This window comes from Peromyscus californicus, unplaced genomic scaffold, assembly GCF_007827085.1.
Source record: "Peromyscus californicus insignis strain IS unplaced genomic scaffold, ASM782708v3 Scaffold_11__1_contigs__length_118956290, whole genome shotgun sequence".
NCBI lineage: Eukaryota > Metazoa > Chordata > Mammalia > Rodentia > Cricetidae > Peromyscus > Peromyscus californicus.
Genome location: NW_026294402.1, coordinates 68,263,461 through 68,286,493, shown reverse-complemented (window position 1 = coordinate 68,286,493; position 23,033 = coordinate 68,263,461). Strand labels below are relative to the sequence as shown.

At 42.7% G+C, this 23,033-nt stretch overlaps 1 long non-coding RNA gene and 1 pseudogene across 1 annotated transcript in view; both read right to left on the bottom strand.

The window, feature by feature from the left end:
• The window catches only part of LOC128095436 (uncharacterized), a 144,103-nt gene that overhangs the window by 106,898 nt on the left and 14,172 nt on the right, over positions 1 to 23,033 (bottom strand). The window lies entirely within an intron of this gene.
• On the bottom strand, positions 7,089 to 7,222 carry LOC128095422 (thymosin beta-10-like; annotated as a pseudogene).

The window sequence follows — 23,033 nt, the reverse complement described above, 5'->3', positions numbered from 1 at the left end:
CCTACACAATCTGTCTACAACCAGCCAATGGCCATGCTGGGACATAGACTGTGGGGCTCAGAAGGCAGAGTGCTTGCCTGGCACACACAAAGCCCTGGGGACCCATCCCCAGTATCACATACACTGAGAGGGGTGAGGCATGCTTATAATTCCAGGGCTAGGGAGGTTCGTCCTTGGCTATTCAGCAAGTTAAAGGGCAGCCTGTGCTACATGTGACCCTTTCTTGAAATAAAATAAAATAAAAAAGATAGCTGAAGACATATGGAGTAGAGTGATTGCAAGTTTCTGAGCTGGGTTGCCATGACAGTAGGGACTAGAAAGAAAGAGAAGTGCGGGGAGAGAAGGGAAGAGAAAGTCTTACAGGCACAAGAAAAAAAGTAAAGAGTTGATGGGGTCCACTGTCGTGGTTCCTCTATCCCAATCCACTCCAAACACTGAGAACATAATACCCTCTTTCTCATTGTGTCAAAGGAGAAGACAAACACACCTTTCATGTTCCTCCAAATGACGTGGGAGACACAGCCACCCCTGTGGAGCTTATCTGGAGCCACCCCAGCGATCAGTGGCGTTTCTGGACAGCTCCCTTCTGGAAGGGCAGAATGCACTGGCCTCGATGTGTGTGAAGCTGCAAAGCCCTCTGTGGAGAGGGTGGATTCATCTCTTGCCATTTTGAATCATTTTAAAGTAGCAATTCAGGATGTTGTAGTTGGCTTTATATAAAATAGAATCTTTTGCTAATACCTTTCCTTCCAAAAGAGGATAAAATTATTGGTTCTATCAAATCTTTTTAAAGAGAGTCTAACAACTTAGAAAAACAACTGCATGCACTTAGATAATTGTACTCCATGGTTTATGGTTTTCAAAGAGCTTTCACATCCATTATCTAATTTATCTCTCAACACAGCTGAACAGTCCCTAACTAGACAAGATGGATCTAGTGAAACTCACAGGAAGGCTCTGGCCGGCACTGAGTGGCCTGCTGTTGGATGGGAGCCTCACAGAACACACTTGAAAGTCCCAGAGCCCTTACGCTCCACCCCAAGGTCACGCACCCAGTTTCCACCTCAGAGGAGGAAAGTGAGCTCTGTAGTGACTCAGCGGGGACTAAAGAGTCAAAGGGCATTGGTCCCTAAGGATAATAAGTCCTCAGGATACTTAGAGCAGCTATATTTCCTTCCTCATGGAAAATGGATGGGAATGTCTGAACATCCATAACATGAAGAATAGATCTGATTTCCCTCCAAAATATGAAGAACTACAAAACTTCTTGCTCATAAGAAAGTATGTCAATCAGCCTGTCATGGAAGACATGGCCAATCAAAATCAGAGAAAACACTTCAGCTTTTAAAAAAAAAAAAAAAAAAAAAGAAAATACAAACAATCCAGTAGCCGCCCTCCCCCCAGCCTCCCCGTCTCCAGCCTCAGAGTTCATTTCTCATGAACAAGTGAACTCCCAGAAAGAAAAGCTTCTTCTGCCAAGTTGATGGACTTTTATTAAGGTTTTTCTACAGTGGCATTTTAAGGTCTTTCAAAAACTTCACAAGAACACTCCAGATTTCAGGAAATACATTAGTTTAAAAACTGCAGCTAGGTAATGGAGAAACAGTGCAGTGGTTAAGGACATGGCTGCTTTTCCAGAGAACCTAGGTTCGAGTCCCAGCACCCACATGCAGGTTCAGTCATCGCAAGTCCAGTTCTAGGAAACCTAACTCCCTCTTCTGGCTACCATGGACTGCAAGATTCTTTGATTAGAGATTTTTTTTTTTTAAGTTAGGAATCCTAGGGAAGGAAAAACCAAGGAACTTCGTGGGATAGGAAGTGATAAGAGTGGTTTGAGAAATTTGGAGAAGCCCTCTCAGATAATAAGTGATGAGGTGGTCTAGGAGACTTTCTAGAAGACCCAGCAGGACTTTGCAGAGCTGAAGCCCTTCCTGAGCAGATGGGCTGATGACTCGGAGCAGCCACTGAGAGCCGCAGGCTCCAAGCTGATTCTCCTCTGCATTTCTCAATTATTCTTGGAAGAGAAGCTCAGAATGATGATTCCTCCATGGTATTAATTGTGGAATAACTCAAGGAGCTTGCAGCTAATTGCAAGTTCCCAAATTGCCCCCATCACCTGACTTTATTAACTGTGTAATTCACTTCACAAGAGCCCTCCTACCTCATCCCTCTCCCTCACTGCCTTCTCCTCATTGCCAATTCCACTCAATGCTCTTTACACAGCTCTCAATACCCTCCCCTTTTACACCACATCCATCACTTCCTATAAGACTACCCAGATCTCCATCATGGTTTCCCTGTCTCAAGTAGACCACTGCCACAGGGTGAATATTCCTCCACAAAGCTCATCTTCCACACTGCCAGCGACAGGTTCATGACACTCTTCATAAAATACTTCAGAAGGATCAGATGTCTCCAGATGGAATCCACTCTCCTTGGTGGGAATCTGATCTCACTCCAACGGGAGCCTCTGCTCACTGCTCTCTAGCCTCAGTGCCTTGGGTAGACTCTGACATACAAACAAACTTACTAAGTTTTAAAACATGAGAAAAATCAATAAATGAATGGCAGGCAGAATGTGTGTGTGTGTTTCCTGAACCTCTAATGCCGTTTTTTCTACTGGCGCCATGGCTACACCTGAATCTCCTGCTGTTTCAGCCAGTAATGGCTGGCCTGCTTCTCAGGAAACCGCCCAGCAGGACTTCATCATCCCGCTGGATCTGCCTCCTGCCCCCGCTCCCACCAAATGTAGTTTTTAACTAAATTTCTATCATTCAGAGGCTGGGGTGAAAACCTGCCAGCTCAGAGAGGTTGAGGAGCAAAAGAGCTGACTCAAAGTCCCTCCCTACTACTTCCTGTGCATCTATCCATTTCCCAGACTCCCTCTGACTCTGATTACTTTCTGTCAACTAGTTGCTGGCTCTGCCTCCTGACCAAAGCTTAGTTTTATGTAATTAATGTAAAGGCTAACTCGGGGGTTCACAGTGTGATCATATATCCTGCAACACTCTACTTCCTCACCTGCAATCTAGGATTAATGACCAGCCGCACAAACACAGCATCCCAATCAGAGATTTTTTTTTCTTTTAAGTTGGAGGTTGAAATGTCAAAGAATACTAGTCATCCTTATTAAAATAATGACCACCACTATTCTTAGACCTGTCCATTCTCTCTGATGTGGTGTTTCTGTGACATCTCCTCTGTTCCCATATTTGAAGTAATCCCACTGTCCTCCCACTCGGCTGCTATTCACCTGCCCAACCCTGATGGAGAGAACTCCACAAAGAAACTAATCAGCTCAGCTATACTTATGGTCTCAAGTGTCAACTGCTGCTCTGTGCACTCAGCACTGGTGTGACAGTATTAATTGTCATTATGACAGAATCTAGAATTGCCTCTGGGCATGCCTGTGGGAGATCATCCAGATTACACTGATTGGTGTGAGAATACTCACCTTAATGGGCAGGGGAAGGGGGCCTGGGATCTGGACCTAGTGAAAAGGAGAGCAGGAACTGAGAGCATGCATTCATCCCTTGCCCTCTGCTCCTTTCCTGACTAGCTGCCTCAGGCTACTGCTGTCCTGGCTTCTCCAAAACATGATGGACGGTAGCCTTGAACTGAGAAACATGTTCCCCATAAGCTGTTTTTGCCAGAGTATTTTATCATAGCAACGGGAGACGAAACTAAGACACCTAGTCTTTCCCTGGCTCCTTTCTCATTCCAAACAGCAGTTTCTAATGTGTTCACCAGCCTCCAAATGTCCTCCGATCCACCTCCAATGTCCACTTATTCTCACAACTTATGGAAACATCCGTTTGACTGAAAGCCATTTCCCTGGAGTCCACATTGAGTCCAACATCTTCTTGCCTTTATAACTATGTCACAATACGATCTCTTGGGCTGGAGATGTGGCTTAATGGTCGAGCACATGCCTAACACACATAAAGCTCTGTATTTAACTCCAGTACAGCCAAAGAAAAAATAGTTCCTTTTCATTTGTTCCAAGAGAAACTCCTTAACTGAGCGGCAGACATCTTCTAGCTACTTCTTAGGCTTTGGTCCATTGCTAGCCGATGTTAAATTGAAAGTAAAAACCTGGGAATTCTTTGTCAAATTCTGGTCTCCAATTAAATGGGTTTTTTTTTTTTTTTTTTGGTCAAAATGGGATGTAGGGACAAATCAAATCAGTTTATGTAATTGCTAAGGCCTAACTAACTAAAGCAGAGGTCCCTCGTAGAACGAGGTTCAGGACTGGATGATCGGGTATTTCACTCCCACCCCTGAGACTCACAGGCTTTCTCTTTCTCTGCCGCTGTGTGCAGCACACTCCTAACCTGGGTCCCTCATGGCTCTGGGTCAGTAGTAGCAAGCCACGGCCACACGTTTCTGATTTGTGCATGAAGGGAAGAGAGATGCAGTTCTCTTGAGGCCCTGTGAAGAAGCCAAGTTTCCCAGAAGCCACCATAAACATCTCAGAGTCACATGTCCACTTCTGAACCAACCACTGACAAGAAGGAGAAAAGTACTTTCAGATTGCGTTAGAGCTCAGTCCTCATCACAAGAGTGGGAACGCTCTCAACAGCGGTGCTCACTGTGCCACCTTCACACCACAACACACACACACACACACACACACACACACACACACACACACACACACTTACTCTCTCTTTTTAAAATCAACCCACCCAAAAAAAAAAAATCACAAGAACAGAATGAAACACACTGAGAGAAAACAAAGGGTGTGTGCAATATGAAGAGAAAACCGGAGTGTGCGGCACACTGGCCAGACATCTCAAAAACTATTCAAGCACAAAGACAATGAAACCTTGTGATGGCACTAACAAAAGAAGGGACAGTCAGACACTTATGTCCATAAACAAAAATGTGCGTGAGCATGAAGACAAAGGCATTGCCCAGAAAATGAGAGCAAGGATAGTCTTTCACCAGCACACATGAAGTTACAAGTAGTATTGAAGGAGTTCTCTAGGAAACACAAAATTTTATTAATGGGCATTTCTATGATTACCATGTCACTTACATGTTAACCACATTATCTCTTTTAAAATTTCTTTAGAAGACAATTGGCTATGTAAAGCAAAAATTACTGCCTAAGAGAGTTTATAAGATACTTAAAATTTTATTTAAAAAAAGAGGAGAAATGAAACTGTATTCTCACGAATACTAATACATGAAATGATAGAATATTATTTTAATTTTTTTCTCAGCAAACTGTGAAAACTGTGAACATTTTAAACTTATGGCAAGAACTAAAAATTGCCAAAGAGAGATAATTAATAACTCAGTAGGAGATAAAGCAGAATACCAAAAAAAAATGTTCCATTAAGAACATCTAAAATAATGCCCATCAGTTTAAAAATAACTTGAGAAGGAATTAGAAATAATCTGAAATGGATTCAAATGAAAAAATATCAAAATTAATGATATCCGGGTAAACTGGTGGTTAAAGTGAGTCCGTGGCTTTAGGTATATGTCCTAAGAAATAAGATCTAAGCTAATGACACAGAAAAACAGAAGCAAACAGAATCCAAAGTAAGTGCTGCAATGAACGAAGTTAAAACAAAAGTCAATGCAGTAGGAAAGACAGAAATAAACCAAGACAAAAGCTCCATTTTGGAAGAGATTGGTCAAAATAGCAAATCTTTAGGATAAATTCAAAGAAAGAAATGAAATTAAGTCACCATTATTAGGAGCTAAAGGAAAAATCTTGTGACATCTGGCATCAAAACGCTGTTAAGAGAATACATTTAAAATTTATTTTTTTTCTTGAAATACACAAATTACTAAGCCGAGTCACTGGGAAAGTGAAGCTTGAATCCCACCACGTGGAGTATTTCTCTGCCAGGCAATGCTGCTTCCCTCTCTGGCTGAGAGCTTCCTTTCTGTTTTGCTTTCTGCTATAAAATAAGAATGGGATCATTGCATAACACATCTGCCAGGTGACTGCATCAGCTCATCCACAGAAAGCATTCAGTACCACCTCATTCGTGAAAAGCTCTATGGAAATGCTAAAATATTTTTGCCAACCCCTTAGTCTGGGGAGACTGGCCAACACATCTCTCCCCATTTTTCAATGGAGACCAATTTTTTTAACTTATCTGCAGAGGCGTCTCCCATCCTAAGCTCACGAGCCAAGGTTGTCTTTGATGATACCCTGGAAAGTGACCTGAAGGAAGGTGTGTTTCCTTACTCATCAATGGATGTTCTAAGGGTATCTATAAGTTCCTACCCTCTGCCTAGCTACATGAGCTCAAGCATGTTCTGCCACTCTAAAGGCTATGATGATTCCTCAGCTACCAGTTGAAGAAGAACATGAGAAGCTTCAAGTGAGGACTTCTTACTAGGTCAAGAACTTGGGTGTCTTAGTTACTGTCCTATTGCTGTGGAGAGACACCATGACCAAGGAAACTCTTCCCAAAAAAAGAAAAAAGAAAAAAAGAAAAAAAAACCAACATAAACATTTAATTGGAGACTTGCTTACAGTTTTAGAGGGTTGGTCTATGACATCATGGCAGGAAGCAGACAGGCATGGCCATGGCGCAGTAACTGGGAGCTTTACATCCTGATCCACAGGTAACAGGCAGAGAGAGAGAGAGACACTAGGTCTGACATGGGCTTTTGAAACCTCAAGGCCCACCCCCAGCGATACACCACTCCAATAAGGCCACGTTGCCTCCAACAAGATCATATCTCCTAATCCTTCCCAAACATTTCTACTAACTAGAGAACAAACATCAAACTATTTAAGCCCATGGGGCTATTCAAACTATCACAATGAATAATGAGGCTAGAGAGAGAGCTCAGTTGTTAAAAGTACATGTTGCTTTTGCAGATGACCTGGGTCTGGTCCCCAGCAGCCACATGGTGGCATTCTGTCATTCTAGTTCCAGGGGATCCAATACCTTCTCACAGACACCAAGCATGCATGTGATACACATACAAGCAAAACACCCATACACATTGGGGTGGCTTGTATCCATCTTGCAGGTGACTTTTCCTCTACATCAAAAGGTGGTCTTGGAGATGACAGAGTGGAGTTGGGTGGGGAAATCCTCCAGTCCAGGTTTTTAGGAAATTTTACTTTTCTTTTCCTGTTCAATGGTCTCTTTGCTCGGGCAGGGTGTTTCTCCTGCTTCTTGGTTTTCTTCAGCTTCACCTTATCAAAGCTGTCGATATCCCCCATGTCCAGTTTGTCTGCCATTTTCTTACAACCTGTGAAATCTCACTCCAAGCTCACACTCCAGGTGCTCCCACTGAGGTTGCTGCAGCAAGAGACTAAATGCTTTCGTTTATAAGAGTTGCCTTGGTCTGGCGTCTCTTCACAGCGGAAGAACAGTGACAAAGACACACCTTATAAGATTAAATTAAAATTTAAAAATCAACAGGCAAAGGGGAACAGTGATGCCTAGGGAGGTGTCTGAGGTCAGTTAACACGCAAAGCCACTTGCACAGTGCAGAAGAGCCAGGTGCAGAATCTCCTGGCTCACTGCCATGTCCTACAAAACCTTTATGTCCAAGTTCATCAAACTGAGCTGCCTTTTTCAGTGACCTCTGAAAACAACTTCCATATGCAGCACAATTGAGACATTCCAACAGAGGACAGCCAGTCCAAGGGAGAAGAGGGCTCTGAGCTTCAGGTCCTTTCTAAGCCTTCAGTGGAAGACCAGCATTCAACAGGATCAAAACACGTCTTAAGATCTCTATTTTAGGAGCTTGGAATTCAGTCAGTCCTTGAAATGCTGTGTCATGCTTAGGGCATTTAATTCAGATGGTGGCACAATCTAGCAGACCCATGACTTCCTCTACTCTGAAGTTTCTCAGAGCAAGAAACAAGAAGGACACTATGCCCCCAGTTAATACCTACATAGATCTCATGCAAAAAAAAGAGTTATGGAAACTAAACATGAAATATGTTGAGACCTGCTCTAAGGGAGATCAGAGGTTCAGGTTAATTATTGAGGCAGTCAGTAGACAACCTTTTGTAATTATGAAACCCCCCTCAGATGCCTCGGAAAGGTTCAGCACGACCTGCCTCTTTTCTGAAATGGACCTCGTGGAGACATGCACAAAGATGCCTGTTTTTATGAGTCCCTTACTTCACTTCCTCGGGCACTGGTAATGTGTTTGCCAGACTCAAAGTCACATGGACACATGATCATGGAACTATTTGGAAGGCTGTCCTGGCAGCTGTCTGTGGGGGTATTTAACATGACCTCTTGGTGATGGTAGAACTGTGATGGCAGACATCTTCCCTTCCATAAAGCAAGCTTTAGTCTTTACACTCTTTTCCAGGGCAATGCTCGGGAGTGGCCCTTGGACCCCACAGCTGCTCAAAAAGCACTCTACCCATGATGAGTAAATATTGTTAGCTAGAAAACAGTTGGTGTCAGGTAATGCATATTTTTTTAGCTTTGTTTTATATTTATTTTTCATTTCATTTTTATTGGGAATGGTTCAAAAGAACTCTGAGTTCTGCTTCAGTTTTTTTGCGGGGGAGGGTTTTTGTTTTTATTTTTTGTTGTTCTTATTTTCCTTTTTTTTAAGGGAGCCCTCTTTTCCACAATGTAAACCCATTTAGGAGGTTGTCTGAAAGTTAATATTTAGTCCATAGGACGACTTTACTATCTGAGAGTGTCAAATTAAGGATGTGAACTCCCTGTAACTTCCTGTTAGGACAGACAGAGCACGGAAAGAACATCCTGGAAATCATGTAGTGTCTCTCATTTCAGCTGTCTGTGCCTATTCTAAACCTGTTAGCATTCACTTCTTTGCAGATGCCTTTGAGGGTGCCCTGGAACTTTGCTTTGACCTTGGTTCTGTCATTTGGATATCAACATTGTCCCTAAAAAGCACCAGTATGCTAAGTTCTAACGTCACAGTCCCAGTCCCTGTTGCTCGTCTTTAACCCTGTTCTCAGTCTCTATGCGTATAGCAGTGTTTTTTAATAAAGAATTGCAGAGATTAAAAAAAAGCACTCTACCAGTAAGCTATATCACAGGCCACAAGGTAAACTCTCAAACTGAGAGGATATCTATTTTTATTTTATGTGCAAGAAAGAACAGGTGTGTAACTTCTGTTCCACCAGAATAAAGCTGGCCCCTGGCATAGCTCCAATATATAAAAAGAAATACATTTTGCAATTTTTCAATAGAATAAAATACTGAGGAAAATACGGGGAAAAAATCCCTAAACTAAGATCATTGCCAAGTTTACATAATTCCTGCTGTGTAAATCAAACACAATAAACATTGCTGTTGGGTGTACTAGAGATGCTGGACAGTTGCTATGGTGATGTCACACAAACAGAAACCAAAGTAACCAATTATCAAAAGGTCTGCAATTTGCTGTTACTGGAGATAAAACTTTCCACACCAGGACAGATATTCCCAGAAACTTAAAATACAAAATAATTGCTGTGAATAATTAACAGAGACTGATTTTTTCTTTTTAAGGCAGCAACAAGAAAGACACTAGCCTGTCATCAGGCTCAGTTGATGTTCTGGTTTTTTTGTTTGTTTTTGTTTTTTTGTTTTTCGAGACAGGGTTTCTCTGTGTAGCTTTGCACCTTTCCTGGAACTCGCTTTGGAGACCAGGCTGGCCTCGAACTCACAGAGATCCGCCTGCCTCTGCCTCCTGAGGGCTGGGATTAAAGGCGTGTGCCACCACCGCCCGGCTGATGTTCTGGTTTTAATCAGAAGTTTGAAGGAATCCAGGGGCAAGTGTCAGATGGAGAGGCCTGAAGTTCTGGCTAAGGAGTGTTCCTCAAGTCTCATCTACAAACATTAATAATCATGTGTGTTTATAATTTAAGGGCATGATCTGCAAACAAGGACAGCTCTGGAAGTCACATGAAGACACAATGAGGGCTTGGGGATTCCTAACAGAGGTCCATGAAAGATATTAGATGCAGTGGTTCTCACCCTTCCTGATGCTGCGACCCTTTAAAACAGTTCCTCATGTGTGGTGACCCCGACCATAAAATTATTTCATTGCTACTTTATAACTGCAGTTTTGCTCCTGTTATGAATTGTAATGTAAATATCTAATATGCAGGAGATCTGATATGAGACCCCACCAAGGGGGCCGTGAACCACAGGTTGAGAACCTCTGTATTGAAGCATCTTGAACAAAAGAGGGGAGGCCAGTTAAGAGCAAGTCAATTTAATTATATGTACAGATGGAGGTATTCACACATATGTGGAGGTACCAGTGAGTCTAGAAGAGGGCGTCAGATCCGCTGGAGCCGAAGTTCCAGGCAGTCGTAAGCAGTCCTAATGCGACTGCCAGAACTGAACTTGGGCCCTCTGGAAGGCAGCTCACACTCGCAACTGCTGTACCAACTCTCTAGCCCCACGAATGGCAATATTTTTAAAAATAAAGAAACCTGCTTTATTGAAAATGCAGTCATTTTCCAGAGTAGAGATTTTCTCGTTGTAATATAAGTCAGATTCATCTGAAGATGATAATTTCTTTAACTCACGTTCCTGAGCCTTTGTTTGGGATTGGACTTCAAAATATACCTTTGAGGACACACAGGCAGATGATTCTAATGTAAGCCACTGGGAGGCCCATCCTTTGAGAAACACCGCAGTCCATGTATGTCCTTTGCATGTCAGTCATCCTTCACTGGAACAGTACTGCCAGCTTTTCTATACTGCACCATTCAAGCTACTGCAGTTTCTAGACAGTTCTGTTCTTGATGTCAGATTTGGACCAGAAAATGTCACAAGTCTTTCTATGAGTAAAGTATCACTTGACCATGGGGACTGAAAACAATTAGCTTGAGGACTCAAAAAGATACTATGTTTGCCTTATGATATCCACCCTACAACATATATGATGTAGACAAACTGTCAAGAATGCTTCAGTAGGTGGAGGCTGGCCACAGCTAAATTGTGCTAATGTGTGCTTGGGACTTCAAGCTCCTATACTTGCTATTCAGGATGCTAGCCGATGGATTAAATGATGGTCACCACCTAATGAAACAGTCTTCCATCGCTGACTCTGTTTCTACTGGCCATTGCCTCCCTCCATCCTCCATACCAGCTGCCTAGCAGTCCTCTACTTTTCCAACATGTACTGAATGAACCCTCATTATAGGAATTAGTTTCCATGTCAATCAACAGCCCTGCTCTTGGCCTGCCCAATTCTCACATAATCCCCGCTGCTCAAGGCCACTGCCCACCAACCAGTCAATCATGCCCACAAGCCTACCCTTTTCCAGATCCCGATCTGTTCTAGCCATATGACAAACTTCTCTGCCCTGACATTTCTGCCATTACTACCCCAGCAGCCCCGTATCTGACATCATCTGGTAGCTGTCTACAGCACAGAGCTCATCAGGTCAGCCTTCCATGAAGACAGGAAGAACAAGATATTAAATAGCTATGGGTACAGCATGGCAGGAGTGGGAAGGGACACAGGGAGACCTGTGACATGGATTGTTAAGTCCCGTTCTTCCCAACCTTCTCCCAGGGGCAGAAACATTGGGGTAAGCCAGCCTAAGCAGTTTTGAAAGCGAAGATGAATGTGTCTGATGGGTTTTTACATCCTCATTAATTACTTCAACTAGCCTTATAAAGATCAGCACTGAAAAAGAATGCTTTGAACCAAAAAGAACACTTTTATCTAAAGAAACTCCACGGTGTCTGTCATCAGTCCCCGACTGCCTCATGGCCTTGTGGCTCTAATTAAATCAGCTTAACAGGGAAGAGTGTGTCACCGGAGGTCGGCTGGTTAGAGCTCTAAGCTTTTTCCCAAAGGCTTTTGTTATCTCCCCCATGCACCCTCATGTTCTAGCGTGTTTTTCTGGCCAAACACACTGACCTTACTGAGAATTAGCTTTAGGATTTCTTGAATACTGGAAACAACTCTCAGATATCATTAACAGTCTTTGGAAAGCACAGGGCTTCCCCTTCCTACCATTGCTCCAATCTGTCCCCTTTCTGCTACTCCAAATTTTGTCTTAACAGGCATAACTAGAAAAGGATCCTGTCTTAATCCATGGATGGAAAGAAAGGAGCTGAGAGACACTGGTCCCTCCCAGCTGCTTAAGCTGCTAAGGTCAGTCAAGAGGAAGAGGTTTGAAGGAAGGCTTTGTTTCCTCAAAGATTCTGCATGCCCTTGAAAGCATGCATACCCCTCATGACATGCTGTTCCCTGTTAGTCCAGACACAAGCATAACATATAGTCATTGCATGCATCTGAACAGACAGACCTTCATGAAACCATGTTTCCCAAAATCTAACTACACAGGAAAAAGAAATCACAAAAAGAACCGTGCTGTCCTGAACTAAGCACCCATTCTGTCTCCCAACACCACAAGTTTCAGATGTTGCCTATATGTTGTCTGTCAAATGTTGTCTTGTGTGTACGTGATTCTCAAGGTTGCTGTTATTCTAGAGTACTATGATAAATCAGAATCCTTTTTTCAGAAGACAAACAGGCATTTAAACTCACTTTGATGCAAAGGAGACCACAATGGTGCATGTAATGCAACCCAAAAACACAAGTTTGATGTTGACTCCAAAATCAGTGGGGTTGGGGATGCACAGAACACCAGGGCTCCCTCCGCCCCCATCTTTCTTCATGGCTCCTCTCTGTGTACTGGAACTCTCTCCTCAGACAGTGGTTGGAGATAGCTGTGAGGTCACACACTGAGGGCTCAGGTCTAGATAGGAAAGCATGGCTTCCCGCTGAGCATAGCAAAGCCTACAGGTTAGCAAGGGAGGAGGCAAACGTCCAAGGAGGGAGGAGGGAGTCCAAGGCTTCCTGGCGTCTCAAGGAGCAGACATGAACAATGAGGACCAGTTTGGGGAGGGAAGCAGAGTGCTGCTGACAGAAATGTGGGGGTGAGGAGGAGAAAGATGACCTCGGATACAGGCTTGTGTGGGAAAAATCAGCAGCTGTTAACCGAATGGTTAATGCGAATTTTCCTACATTCTTCTCAAAGCGGCACACCTACAGAATGGAAGTTTTCAATGTGAAGGCCTGGAAATACTGTCATCTCCCTTCCTTAATGAATCCATCAATCACTGAACACTTAAAATTATTTTTGTGGCTTTGCCTCCAAGCCTAAGCCCAATTATTTAATGGACTCAGTAGATTATATATACATTTATATGTATACACGCACACAGAGAGAGACAGACAGACAGCTATAATAATTAAAGAGGCTATGGATTCAGGAGAGAGTTGGGGGACAAGGGTGTGGAGGGAAGGCAGAAGTGTCATAAATGTAGGGCTCATGTGTGAAGTTCTCAAAACTAATTTTTTAAAAAAGATTGTGGTTCTCTTCATATTTGTATCAGGAATCGCTGCTCTAAAGTGGATTTGTTGCCGTAATTATCTGATCTCAAGCATTTTCAGTAAAAGCACTTGTCTGAGATTGATCCATGCTCTTCTCTCAGCTAGAACAGTAGCAACGGGGAAAATCAATTCGCAGCATCTGCTGCACCTGTGAAGACCCTTCTTTCAAGAAGCCCTTGGGGAAATCAGAGCCCAGTCTCTCAAACCCACTTCGGGAACTGAGGGATCTGCACAATATGTGTGTTGTGAGGAATAATTCCTTAGCCAGGGTCCCAACAACTGTGGGAAGGGCAGGGCTTGAGCTAGAGAAGTGGGGGTTCAAGCCCAGCCTAGGCTACAAAGCAAGACCTAGCTGAGAATGTAGCTGGGTAGTGGAACACTTCCCTACCATGTCTGAGGCCTTGGGTTCAGCAGTACCAAGCAAAGAGAAAGAACCTTTACAAATGTTTCTTTAAATGATCGCATTTAACATGTACACATCTAAATGAGATTTTTTTAATGAATGATATTTGATTGTGTGTGCTGCCTTCTCATCCCAGAATGACTGAAAAACAAATCTCAAGCCATAAAGCTGTGAGTGACAGACCAAAGAGGATGCACTTAGCGTTCACCAAGAAAATTCTGGAAAAGCTTCCTTGGGACTTTGTTAGAGTCTAAAGCAGTGGTTCTCAGCCTATGGGTTGTAACCCTTTTGGGGTTGCATTTTAGATATCCTGCATATCAGATATTTACATTACAATTCATAATAGAAAAATTACAGTTATGTAGTAGCAACAAAAATAATTTTATGGTTGGGGGTCACCACAACATGAGGAACTGTGTTAAAGGGTCGCAGCTTTAAGAAGGTTGAGAACCACTGCTCTAGATGAACCTGTAATGTTTGTTTTGTGTGAGTGAAAACATCTTTGTTCTTAATTGTGGAATTCCCTGTACCAGGCTTTTTCTTTTGGGCATCAACCACCTCCCAAATCTTGACACAGAGACGTATTATTAGTTTTAAATGCTTGGCCTAGCTTAGGCTCATTTCTGGCTAGCTCTTTTAACTTAAATTAACCTGTTTCTCTTTATCTACCTTTTGCCTCAGGGCTTTTTACCTTTCTTTTCTTCTGTATATCTTCCTTTCACTGCTTCTCATGTCTGGCCGGCTGGAGGCTGCCTGGCTTCTGGCCCCGAGCATGTCTCTCGATCTCCCCTCCACCTTCTCTCATTCTTCCTTCTCTTTCTCAAGCCTAGATTTCTCTCTCTTATTTATTCTCTCTGCCTGCTAGCCCCGCCTATTCTTTCTCTGCCTAGCTATTGGACGTTCAGCCCTTTACTAGACCAATCAGGAGCCTTAGGCAGGCAAGGGGAAACAAATGCAACACATCTTTACATAATTAAACAAATGCAGTATAAACAAAAGTAACACACCTTTACACAGTTAAAGTAATATTCCTCAGCATAACAAATGCAACACATCTTTGCCTAGTTAAAATAATATTCCACAACAATTTCCCAAACCATGAAACCTGTTCCCACACCTATAAAAATAAAAACATTTAATCTAGGTAACTACTGGGACCCTGAAATCAAATATCCTTGGGTTTATTTTTTCCTGACCTTTTATTTTTTCAGGTCTTCAAAAACAAAAAAATGAATTAATTCAATTATTGCTAAAGATCAAAGGTAAAAAGACTTTTGTCAAAATAAGGTTTTGTTTCTGATTTCATTTGAAAACCTATTTGAAGTATATTTTTTAAGTAGCATTGGCCCATTTCATCCTTTTATAACAAAGATCTATAGTGGTGATCTGGTGGTACTGGAGACAGGGGGATGACAGAGAATGGAGGATGAGAGAGAGATGAAAGATGTCTCTGCCTTCTCAGAGAAAGAATGAGGTTTAAACTCTACAAATTTACCAAACACTCAGCAATTTCTTAGGAGGTCATTTGGTTAGTTACCAAAATTCAATTCTATCTGTAATGACACACAAATTTCCCAAACTAACAAGCTATTTTTTGCACCTCAGAAAATATGTTAAAGAAGTTAGCTCTAAATTTTTCTAATTTAAAAAGAATCCCAAGAAATAGTTCTGTGTGGAAAGTTTCCATAATAAGATGAACTTCCCAGAAAATATCCTTTGCAACCATAGCTTGTCAAAACTGTGGCCTACAAAAAAAAGTCGAGAACAGTAAGATTCTACAGAATCTGCCAAGCAAAGCTCACATGGATTTCTGCTGACTATCCTCTTAATACTGTGTGAGGCTTCATGCTTAGCTCAGCATTTACATGGAATAAATATAATACGGGTGACACCAATTACCAACCGTTTGAAGGCCTAGAAAAACAAGCAACAGAATCCCACTGGCGAACGCAGAATCCGAGAAGCCGTCGCAGACGGTTAGGCCAAGTCATACACCCAGACTCAAAATGAAGCAGGTGCAGGCGTCTACATGTGGCACTGACGTCAGACCCTCTTCACCTTGCTGGCTGTGTCCCTCAGTGTGGCTCCCTTGCCTTCGCTGCCTTTCTGAAGTTCTCGCACGCTGCACGTCTCAAGGAGCCTGATGATGGCCGTGCCTGGGAGCTAGGGGGACTAAAGAGCAGCTGTCAGTGGGGATCCAGTGGGCTGGAAGATAAGCAGCCAGAGGCGGCAGGCAAGAAGGGTCATCTCCAGGGCAGGCAGTGTCCTCAACCCTCAGCTGACACCCTCTAGGTGCCTTCTCAGCATTGGGACAGGCCACACAGGCCAATGGGTGAGAGTGGGTGGGCCTTCCAGACCCATTGCCTCCCAAGGCTCAGAGTACCTCAAGGAGGAAAACAATCAACTTGAAAGCCCTTTTCATTCTTGCTTTTAAGTTTTTCCAACACAGTGATGGTTCTCAGGCTGCCCATACAACAAGAATAGGGGAATAGAATTTCTACATTGTGTTAGTGAGCACATAATTTGGCCTAGTATCCCAAAAGGACAAGAAACATGTATGAACTTTCATAAAGAAACCCCACCTTAGAGAACTAATCTTCAGGCCTGAAACAAGTTTTATTAAATCCCTGAATAAAGGAGAGTTAGCCTGATTATTATTTATGAGATCACCCACTTGGAAGGAATTTCAATGAAGAAATAAATCATTTATACCAGATCAACAAAATTCAGGAATATTAAGTATAAAATAAGCAGTATTTAAAATCACAGGGAAATATTCATAGTTCAAATGAAAGAAGTTCAGCAAATGAGACTCAATCCTCTGTTCTCTCTCAAATATATAATATACACATTCATAAGGTGAAGATTGGAACTGATGGGAAATGTTTACCATGGCTGCCTTTTCATAATGGGATTAGTGATTTTATACCTTTATGCTTTCGTTCAGTCCTTCCCTACATAGTCTAAATGAATATATTAGTCCTCATTTGTCACTGTGACAAAACGTCAGAGATAACTCACTTTAAGGAGCTAATATTGGTCTGGGCTCATGGCTTCACAAGACTCAGTCATGGTCATCCAGCTCCAATACAGTGGGCTTGTGGTGGGGCAGAGCTTTATGGTAGAGCGTCTGTGGTGGAGAAGGCTATTCACTTCATGGTGGCGAGAAGAAAGGAGCCTGGAAGAGGAAGAGGCTGAGGACAGGAAGTAACCTTCAAAGTCACACACTCAACAGCCAACTTTCTCCAGGGAGACCCCACCTTCCACAATCTCAACCACCTCCCAGTAGTCAGTCTACGAATCTGTCAGTGGACCAATACACTGATTAGGTCAGAACCCTCAAGATCCAGTCACTTCTCGATGGCTGGCTCTACCAGCTTTGTGGGGGGCTACTTCTTATCCAAACCATAATGAGTAAGAGCTGGTATATGTTATGTGCTAATTAAATATATGTTGAATTTTAAAAATAATTTTAAAATGAATAGAGAACATGACAGGATGCCAAGTCCAAAGTTTATGCTTTCTCTGCTAATTTTGAATATTGAAAACATGGAGTGAGGTATCACTCTGAATTGAGGGGAAACCCAGAGGGTGGAGCAAAGAGAAGACAGTTCTTCAGTCCTTGGCAAGCATGGATCCAGGCTCAAGTCTATACTATTCTGTTAATACCTCTTCCTACCAGAGCTCTGCCAAGGGCCGCCATGCATCAACTCTGCAGCCTCGGCACCTGGAGCCTGGCAGAATCCATGAATCTTGGTGACTGGTGTGGCTAGAGTATCAGTCATTGCTACAGGTTGTCCCACGAATGTTAATACAGCAGGACTTCAATAACACAACAGTAACAATACACAAACCTGCCTGTTCACAGAACTCACAGTGCAGAGAACATGTTCATCTAGCTCAAGATGCCTTTGCTGGGAACCAGAAATGGGTTTTCTGTTTGCCAGCGAGACCTACCAGCCAAGTCTGTGCTCTTGACCAAGTCCCAGACACAGAGAAATGTATCAAGAGGCTAACACAACCTTCAGAGTTCAAGTCCATGCGAAACAAAGATATCCAAGCCTGAGGCTAAAGACCCATGCCACATCCATGTTTGTTAAAGCAGGGTCACATATTGCTTAGGCTGGCTTGGAACTTGTTATGTAGTCAAAGGTGACCTTGAACTTCTGATCCTCCGACCTCTAGCTTCCAAGTGTTGGCATTACAGGCATGTGCCACCACACCAGTTTTTATGCAGTGCTGAGACCAAGCTCAAGGCTTCCATGTATGCTAACACGCACTCTGTCCACTGAGCTCCACCCTTCATCCCAGCCTTCTATAACTTTCAAAACAGTAAAATAACTCCACATAGTAGAAAACAAACTGGAGACGTTAGCTGAGCCACAAACTGACTAATAACTTCTTTTCCTGTTTCAATGCCTTTGAAAGTTTTTCCTGGCAGATGTTTCAAATACAGAACTTCTAAAGTCCCAAAGGACCGGGATATGGGGGGTGGGGGGACACAAATAAGGAGTGAAAATGCATTTAAAAGCAGAGCTCCCAAAGTCTTCAAGATGTGCAGTCTGATCGGCCGATATGTTTTCTTTAAGACCTATTTCCTTTGTTACTTGTATGTGTGCATCTGTGTGTACATGTATGAACATGCAAGCTGATGCTGTGAAGCCCAGAAGAGCAGCCTCAGATCCCCTGGAGCCAGAGCTACAGGCAGTTGTGAGACTCCCAACATGGATGCTGGAGCCAAAAACAAACACACTTAAGAACCCATGAAGAAATGGGGCGCCCATTCTCCGTTCTCCCACACACCCCTTCTACCAACATGAGGGAAGTCCTTTCTCTGAGCTATAGTTTTATCTTTCTCCCCAAATGACTGTTTGGGATAAGTTCAGCTATTTAGCGTTAACACGTCAATGGGTTCCAAACTTGTGCATGGGACTAAGTTTCTTTAGGTGTTGCCAGTAATGTGGAGATGGCAGCCATGGGTCCCAGGAGACTCTTAAAAGAAGCATAAAAATAGAGGTAAGTGTGTTTTAGGATTGTAGACATCTGCCCACACTAAAGTTCTAACTAAGTGCTGAATGAAGTTTTTAATGTGCACTTGGAGAGAAAGGAGACATTTCATAAGTCAACTGCCACTTCCTCTGCAAATTCTGGGGGTTGGAGAGGGGGGTCCTGGAGAGACTGCATATGTGAGATAACCCCTACTTGGCTATAGCAGAAACCTCAAATGCACAGCTCCTGGGGTGTTGAGTCTCAGTTAAGTGCTGGTGTTGAGTGATGACGGTCAGCAGTGATCGAATGTTGACCTGCTCTCATCAGATTAAAATCAAAGCATCAAATCCTGACAGAATTGAATGGGGCTTCTGCCTCAGTCACGTGAGAAAGAAGCTTGTTAAGAGGGAAATCTTTTCTCTTAGCATGAAGCTTTTGTTCTGGTGCATTTTCAGAGCTTCTGGGCAATACCTCCATTGTCCCCTTCCGGAATCACTGCAACTTCAGGCTCAGGGTGGTTTAAGGATCCCTAACTCCAGACTAGGGATGTAGCTCAAACATTAGAGTGCCTGCCCAGCATGCACAAAGCCCTGGGTTCCATTCCCAGCACCACATAAGCTGAAGTGGTTGCACACATCTGCAATCCCAGCACTCAGCTGATAGAGAGAGGGGGATCAGAAGCTCAGGGTCATCCTCTTCAGCTACATAGCAAGTTTGAAGGTAACCTGAGCTACATGAAGACTTGTCTCAAAGGAAAAGTCATCTTTAATTTCTATATAACAAGTAGCTTCTTTGTACTCTGAAATCCCAGAAGGCTGATAGGAAATAGAAGACAAGGAGGCTGGAAATGTCTCTCAAGGACAAACAGTAGAGAAGACAAAAAAAAAAAAAAAAAAAAAAAAAAACTATGAAGGAAATGCCAAACGCTTAGCATCCATCATGTCAGACACTAGTCTAAGGTGTTTCACCCTGAGTTTTAGTAAATCCATTTTGGTACTATGCAACCATGAGAAAATGGAGGAAGGAAATAGGGTGCCTCTCCTCCCGACCCTGCCGCACATTTTGAGGTAATCAGTAACAATCCAATGTCTCCTTGCACTAATTTTCACATATATATTTAGAAAAGATGTTTCTTTGCTTCTTTAGCGAAAATAGAATCATTCCCTGTTGCTCAGTGTCTCTCTTCTGACTCTTCATAGTGTATCTTGTGTATTTCAGGTCAGACCATAAAATGTACTTTTCCAATTTATTCATGCATATACCCGTGTGATGGGAAGGGAGAAAACTATTACATTTGTTTCATGAAATTGGCAGTTAATTTTGGTTGGTTTTTGATCGTGTAAATGGTTGGAGGTTTTTAACATCTGTGTTTAGAGGGGTAAAAGCATGCACTCTTTTCAAGGGCCAGGATTCCTGTATATAAAAATTCCACATAGCATCTTCTCTTTCTTCATGACATTATTTAGTCACTCAACTATATTTGACACTAAACATAGAGGAACATCTCCCATATCTAATGAGACTGTGTTTCACTAGACTCTTACCGTGTTAGTAGTCTGCTTTGTATATCTAGCTGTTACACAGTCAGAACCTACAAGCCCATGAGCTTACGGTCTTCATGAAAATTGCCTCTTATCAGCAACACTCATCAACACTCCTCAAAATGGCCCTCATTTAACAATGCCATCTGCTTTAATATAATTAGAATTAAAGTTCAGCTAAGTTGCTAAATAACACTGTTATTTTGACATTTTCATTCGTGCTCTGAAATTTCTTTGTACATGTCTCATTTTTTCTTATACAAGATGTGAGGTATAATTTACATAAAAGATTGGCCCTTCTTAAAGTATTGATTGTGATACATTTTTACAAACTATTACGATTCGGACCATTTCCTTCACCTAAAATACTCCCCTATGTACAGCCTCTCCTTGACCCCCAGGTCCTTCTGTATGGTTTGTCTTGGTGGTTAACAGTGAGTGCAAAAGCCGCCATACTCTGCAACCTCCACATCTCCCCTGCAGGTACTTCCAGTAACTGCGTCTTCTGGCCAGTGCTGCCATAGCCCCCCCCCCCCCTATTCCCAGAATGTTCCAAGACTGTACGATGAGTGGTCTTTCATCATGCAAACTGAGCTAAGGGCAGAGGAAGAGAAGCTAAATTCCTAAGAGAAACTTGTCTCCAGCTCCAGACCTCACCTACCTGTTTATCTCAGTCACAGACACTTAGAAGCTTCAGTGTGGTTGGGTCTGGTTTTCCCACCCTTTGATGTAAAAAGAACTAAAACTTTCTCACTAAGCACTATCCTCAAATTTTGTGTGCCTATGCCTGGCATTTCCATTACTCCCTGAAGAAAACTTGAATGTCCAAAAAGTGACTAGAGATGGCACCATGCCCCAGAGGCACAGGTGGGACTGGAATTACATCTAACAATTAGCTCAAACTTGGCCAAGTTTCATCTATAACTCTTGAGTGTGCATTACCTCAAGGGCACAATGAAAGATTCAACAGCATCCAATGTCGAAATAAATGCAAAAGAAGTGCCCAACACTTTTACCCAAACATACTTTTTAATCTATAAAATTTTAAAAATAAAAAATATAAAGAATATTATTCGTACATTTTGTCATTTAGTTCAAAGAGTAAAACGTGGTTACCTGTGTGAAGTGAAGCCCCCTGTGTCCCCCCTGACTCCTCCCACTTACTCATAGCATTAAAAATAGCCACTCTTGCAGGGTGATGGTGGCACTCCTATTTAATCCCAGCACTCGGGAGGCAGAGCCAGGCAGATTTCTGGGAGTTCGAGGCCAGCCTGGGCTACAGAGCAAGATCCAGGACAGTCACCAAAACTACACAGAGAAACCCTGTCTCGAAAAACCAAAAAAATAAAAATAAAAACATAGCCACTCTTAGAACTGAGTATGTATCACATAAGAAAAACATAAACAAAACACAGTGACATGTATGGAATCCTATGTGACATAAGATAGAACTTTTTACTTGAGCCTGGTGGCACTTGACTGCAATCTCACTACTTAAAAGGGCAAGCCAGAAAGATCACAAGTTCAAGGCTTCCCTGGGCTACAGAATGAGTTCAAGGCTTACCTGGACTGTAGAGTGAGTTCAAGGCTTGCCTGGGCTACAGAGTAAGTTCAAGGAGAGCCTGGGCAACTTGGTGAGACAGTGTCAAAAAATGAAAAGTAAAATGAGGGCTAAGGATGTAACTCCAAGGTCCTGAGACCTTTCCCAGCATGCACAAAGCCTTAGGTTCAATCCCCAGTCCCAGAGAGAGAGAGGGGACTGAGAAGAGCTATAACTTTCTAAAGTTCTATATTCATGTCATTGTATGTCGTCTACAACTTAATTTCTTTCATCTACTTTTCACGTGTCAACTTTGTCCAGTGCTCTACAGCTCGCTCTTCTATGCAGTGCTATAATTTATCCACAGTCCAGTCAGGTTCCCATTACACACAGAGTTTCTTTTTTTTTTTTTTTTTTTTGGTTTTTTGAGACAGGGTTTCTCTGTGTAGCTTTGCACCTTTCCTGGAACTCACTCTGTAGCCCAGGCTGGCCTCGAACTCACAGAGATCCGCCTGTCTCTGCCTCCCGAGTGCTGGGATTAAAGGCGTGCGCCACCACCACCTGGCACACATGGAGTTTCTATGAATACCATCTTAGGTGCCTCTCCTGAGTGAGAGAAAGTCTAAAATGTGTAGCTAGAACTGGGTTGCTCCATCAGAGAACTACTGCAACATTTCTAGAGACATCCAGGTTGTATACTGGAAAGAGTGTGACAATTTAGATGCAGGATGGCAGGAGAGGCTTCACTGTTCTCCACCCCCACTAACACTCGCCATCCTGATGACTATGAGATAGGATGCACGTGCAGTTTTATTTTAAATTCATTGTTGGCAACTGGGGACAAGCTTTCATGCAGCCCAAGCTGAACTCCTGATCTTCCTGCCTCCACCTCCCAAGTATTAGGGTTATAATCATACTCTACCACAACTGGCTATTTTAAGTTCTTTTTATTTAAAAAGAAGATGTTTATTTGTGCATGTGTGTGTATGACACACATGCCATGTATGTATAAGCTCCCGCAGAGGCAATGGAAGAGCATCATAGCTCCTGGAGCTGGAGTTGCAGGCAGCTGTGAGCCACCAGAAGGTGCTGGGAACTGAACTCAGGACCTTTGCAAGAGCAGGAAGCACTCTTATCTATCGAGTCACATTTTGTAATCTATGAGACATACTTTTTAAATCTATATCATTTTAAATATAAAATATACAAAGACTATTACTTTGATGTTTTG